Source organism: Nicotiana tabacum, chromosome 8 (assembly GCF_000715075.1).
Source record: "Nicotiana tabacum cultivar K326 chromosome 8, ASM71507v2, whole genome shotgun sequence".
NCBI classification, from domain to species: domain Eukaryota; kingdom Viridiplantae; phylum Streptophyta; class Magnoliopsida; order Solanales; family Solanaceae; genus Nicotiana; species Nicotiana tabacum.
This window is the reverse complement of record NC_134087.1, coordinates 26,914,385-26,920,384: the sequence shown is the minus strand read 5'-3', so window position 1 is coordinate 26,920,384 and position 6,000 is coordinate 26,914,385.

Genomic DNA, 6,000 nt, shown 5'->3' with positions numbered 1-6,000 from the left:
TCATTGTATCTCCTATATTTCTTTCATAGAAGCTTTGTTTTAGGAAACTCAAAATTATAAACCTTATGAGTTTGTGTTATGACTAGAGTTAGTCATAAGTTAAAGTTTTTATAACTAGTGAGTGACAAAGTGGCTTGTGGTTAGTGTATCACAAGTTAGTTGAGTTGAAGTCTTTGTAATAGAGACATTACAAAGTGACTTGTAATAGTGTGTTTACAAGTTAGTGAAGTTGAAATCCTACAAGTGTAGGTCATGGTTTTTGTCCCCTTGAGTTGGGATTTTTCCACATAAAAATTTCGTGTCTCATTTACTTACTGTTTTAATTAGTATTCTCAGTGGAAACTCATAGAGGACCAAGTACTCTATAGTTTGGTGGACTCATATAAACTAACAATTGGTATCATAGCAGGTTCTTTCTAAAAGGTTCACACCTATAAAGGATCTCAATGGCTTCTCCACCTAACTTTGAGGAAAGACAATCAACCTACAGACCTCCTAGATTCAAAGGTCAGTACTACGGCTGCTGAAGACTCGTATGGATGATTTTATAATGGCAAAAGACTCAGAGCCGTGGGACGTCATTTGTGATGATCCACATGTTCCTATGAAGAAGCTTGGATGAACTGGACTAATGGTGCCGAAAAACAGAAAAAAGTACAGTGATATTGACAGAAAAGCTGTAGAAAAGAACTTTCGTGCCAAGAAAATCTTGGTATGTGGTATAGGACCTGATGAGTACAATAGAATCTTGGCATGTGATTCTGCCAAGGAAATATGGGAAGAATTGCAAACAGAACATGAAGGAACTACTCAAGCCAAACATTCCAAGATTGACATGCTCACCACCGAGTATGAGCTCTTCAGGATGAAGGATGATGAGTCTATACAAGATATGCACACTAGATTCACATCTATCATAAATGAGCTTCATTCACTTGGAGAAGTTATTCCCAGAAACAAGCTTATAAGGAAGGTTCTCAGTGTTCTACCTGTATCTTGGGAGAGTAAGGTGAATGCTATCACTGAAGCTAAAGATTTACAAACTCTAACCATGAATGAGCTGATTGGAAAGACAGTTAAAGAAGAGAGCCGAAGAAGGAGAAGAACCTGGTGCTCAAGGTTGAAAATAATGACTCAAGTGAAGAAGATAGTGATATGGCCTATCTCACTAAAAGATTTAAAAAGATGGTCCGAAGAAATGGTGGTATACCTAAGAGAGGTAGTACAAGCAAACCAAGAAACTATGATCTCTGTCACAAGTGCGGAAAGCCAGGGCATTTCATCAGAGACTGCCCACTTCTGAAATAGGAGCATTACAAACAAAACTCTGACAAAGCAGCAAAAAGGAACTCGGTTCCTGACAAAAGATTCAGCCGAAAAAGTGCAGCTGATAATGTTGTGAAGCAAGCTCTTGCTGATTGGGGAGACTCCTCCAGTGAATCAGAAGGGGAACCATATGCAAAAAATAGCTCCATGATGGCAGTGGAAACTGAAGCAAAGGAATATGACTCATTGTTTGCATTAATGGCTCAGCCTGATGACGATGAAGAGGATGAAAATGATGAGGTAAATTTCAGGGATATTCAGAAAATCTGAAGTCATATTCTTCTAAGAAATTGATGTCTCTAGCAAATGTTTTAATTGATGCATATTATAGTCTTGATAATGATAAGAAGGCCCTGACCATAGAGCTAGGAGATGCTGAACAATCCAGAGATGATCTGGTGGTCTGTGTGGTGGATTTAAATGAGATCATAACTAATCTTAAAAAAGAAAAGGAAGCTCTAACTGAAAAAATAAATAGTGTAGAAAATAAGAGAGATGACTTGATGGTAGTGATTGTTAACTTGAAGGAAACCATAGAAAACCTAAGCAAAGAAAAGAATGCCCTAGAAGAGAAAATTGCTGATGCTGAGCAAGAAAGGGATGACTTTTTGGTGGTTATCACAGATCTAAAGGAAACCATTGAGGGACTCAAATCTGAACATAGGCATGTAAGTATTGAAAAAGGGAAGGGGGTAGCTAGTGAGACACACATCAAACTTGAAAAAGAATTAAATGATGTGAGAACTAGTCTATGTAGTGAACTCGAGAAAAATAGGTAGCTTCAGGCTGAATTAAAGAAAGTAAAAATTGATCTTGAGAAATCTCTCAAGTGGACCTGGTCCTCAGATGCTGTCACTGTCATGTACTTCAACAATAGTGGAAACAGACAGGGAATCGGGTTCTAAAAGGAGAAAATTCCTTACAACCCTCACAGTAAGTACGTCACAGTTCATGATTATTGGCTTTGTACCCACTGTAGGAACAATGGGCAATTCAAAAAAAATTGTCAGGCCAGGGTTCAATCTGTTCAGAAAAACAAAGTGTTTGCTGAAAAAGTGACTACTAAAGAGGGACCAGGTACCACTCGCAGAAAATGAATACTGCCTGCATGAACTAGAAAAGCTCTTATTCATCCCTTTTCTCATTACAAAGGACCCAAACTAGTTTGGGTTCCTAAATATAACCCTTAATTTATATGTGCAATGATTAGTGAGAGGAAGCAGACTACAATAGATCATGGACAGTGGATGCTCAAAGCACATGACTGAAAACACCATGGATTTTCTCTCACTGAAAGCCCTGTAGGGAGGGAATGTATCCTTTGGAAAAGAAAAAAAGGGTACATTCTCAGTGTTAGAAAAGTTGGAAAGTCTCTTTCACACTTAATTGAGAACGGGTACTATGTGGGTGGCCTGAAGTATAGCCTCTTGAGTATTTCTCAAATCTGTGATAAAGGGAACAAATTAGAGTTCTTATCAAAAGTGTGCGCAATTACCAATCTAGTAACTAGCGAAGTGGTCTTAGTAGCCAAAAGATACAAGAAAATCTATGTTGCCGACTTTGAATCTCTACAAGCTGGTGATATGAGCAGCTTGAAGGCAGTTGATAATGATGCAGAACTTTGGCATAGAATATTGGGGCATGCAAGCTTCTCACTTCTGAATAAATTGATTCAGAAGGACCTGGTTCGTGGTTTTCCAAATTCAATATTCACCTGGACACTATTTCTTAGAACAAATGATGAGACTTTCGAGGTATTTGTGGCTTTTTTCAAGAAGATCCAAGTGAAGATAAAATTGAAGGTAGTATGCATCAGATCTGACCACGGGACAGAATTTGACAACGCCAAATTTAATGAGTTTTGTAATGAAAATGGGATCATGTACAACTTCTCAGCATCAAGGACTCCACAACAAAATGGTGTTATTGAAAGAAAGAATAGAACTCTGGAAGACATGGCACGGACAATGCTCATTGATAGAAAAATCGCCAAAAGATTTCTGGGCAGAAGCTATAAATACTGCTTGCTACTTGGTGAACAGGTGTATGATCAGGTCCCTCCTAAACAAAACCCCGTATGAGCTGCTCAATGGAAGAAAACCGAAGCTAACTCATCTGAGAACCTTTGGATGCAAATGCTATGTTCTCAACAATGGGAAGGACCAACTTGGGAAGTTTGATGCAAAAAGCGATGAAGAAATCTTTTTGGGATATTCCTCTCAAAGCAAAGCCTACAAAGTCTACAACCAAAATACACAATGTGTGGAAGAAAGTGTTCATGTGCTATTCAACGAGACACCATCCTCTAACAAGGGAGGAAATAGTGATGATCAAGATAATGAACCACTTTTGGTTCCTGGGGAAATATCTGATGTTTCAAATGGCAAGGCTGATATGATGAGTCAGATGAAGGAGACAGGTGAAGACAATGCAACATCCTCTTTCACTTCTCAAGAGGAACCTGGTATTTCAATTACTACCACTAAAGCTGAATAAAGAGTTGGAGATGCAGTGTAATGTACTCCACAAGTAGCAGAACAAGGAGTGCAGAGAAGTCCACTTAATTTACCCAGTTTTTCTACTAATCCAACCTCAGTCCCAAATTGGAAATAAAACCCCCCCATTCACTTGATAATAAAATCACCCCCATTGATTCTGGGATTCAGACAAGATCAAAAGCTAGAAATCCCCTAGTCCTCTCTGTATTTCTATCCCAGATAGAACCCAAAAATATCAAGGAAGCCTTGAAGGATGCTGACTGGATTACATCAATGCAAGAGGAACTGCATCAATTTGAAAGAAATAAGGTTATCTGGTGGTCAAGAAGAGCATATCTGGAATGGGTCATTCTATTGGATCATGCTTAATCTCATGGGGTACAAGGAAACACAACCTAGTGGCTCTCTCAACAGCTGAAGTAGACGCTCTTAACATGGCAAGAACCCGGTCCAGCACAAGAGAACCAAACACATTGATATCAGATACCATTGTCTCAGAGATAATGTGGAAAAAGGGACTTATTTGTATGAGATTTTGCTGCACAGAAGATCAAATTGCAGACACCTTCACAAAAGTTGTAAGCAAGGAACACTTTGAGAGAAATAGGATGGCACTTGGGTTAATTAAACCTACGTGAGAACCTGGTTCTGCTCACATGACCATGAAAGTCTCATTTAGGTAAAATTGGCTAAAGTGTTTTGTGACTAGGCCTAACTCACATCTATACTGTTTCATGTAAACACGTATGACGATCAACTAAGCTAAAGGTACAATGTTGAACTGCAAAGGTTAGTAACCAGGTTCCTGTACCACAGGTTAGTAGTAATGTGTTTTTTGCATGCTTTTTCAAAAAGGTTAACAAAATTAATTCAACTGCCACATCATCCGACTTTTCAGAGTCTGCATATCACATCTCATCTTTAAAATCCTTTCACCTCCTCCGCACGTTACGTATTCCCACAAACCTACCACCGTTTCAAAATCCTTCAAAACTCGTTCCTCTCCCCTCTCATTATTAGCCCTTCTTCTTATAAAACCTCCCCTCTCTCTCAGTAGTCATGTACCTTCATCTCCTCTGTATCTCTGTGATCCCCTCTTCCCTTCTCTCTCACTCAAATTTCTCTATAAAATCCTCCTACAATGGCAAATGAACAGTCTCTTCCTTCTCATGCCATCAAAACCACTCGCACTTCTCCATCTTCCTTAACTTCACACCTAGAAACCCACTCTTCCACTATCCCCAATACCATTTCACCCACACCTGTTCCCTCCTCATATCCTATCGCATTTCTTTCTCCATAAAACTCTATCTCCCTTCCATGCGTTGAAAACCCCATGTCTCCCCCTTCTTCTGATCTTACCAAACAACGCATAGAAAGTGTTACCCCTCAGGTGTCAGAGGTCTCTGAAGATGATCCTGATTAGTATTTGAACTCCTCTATTTTGGACTTAGTGGCTCCCAGGGAGTCACCAGAAAAGGAAGCAGCACACAATATCATGGCTATCGCTGCTGAGAGTCTTTCAAATGTAGGAGCCTCCCTTTTGTCTGAGTCTCAGGAGGGAAGAAACTCCATTCCTAGGGGATGAAAGAACTTTGGTACTCTTCGAGTCTCCAGTCCATGAAACAGTCATAGAAAAACCTCTTGGAGAACCTGATTCTCTTCCAGTTGAAACAACCCAAGAACCTCTTGTTTATCCTAAGCCCTTGGAATCCATTCCACCCAGTGAGGTCCCTGTTGATGAAGATGATATGGTTCTCAGTACGCGATTTAAGATACGCAAACCAACAGTGAATCCTGAATCCTCTTCCAAAACGACCTACTACCAGGTTGCAACAGAAAGAGGCTTTCGAGTCTGCCTTGTAGAAAAGTAAGAGGAGTATCAAGAAAAAGAAGAAGAGGTTGATGAAACAGGGGAAATTTGTGACTCACAAAAGCATTCCAGTGGTTGAGGTTGATGAAGATGCTGTAGAGGAGCCTAGTTCCTTAGTAAAACGATCTACAAAAATCCAGAAGTTTGTGGATGGAGCTTCTGATGAAGCTATTGAAAACAAAGTGGAACATCTGCGAAGGGTAGCAGTAAGTTTAAGAAGGTTGTAGTTGAGCAAGCTATGTTTGAAGGAGATACTGTGGGGGTTGCAAGCCGGAAAGGGAAGTCTGTTGAAGGGTCTAGAAA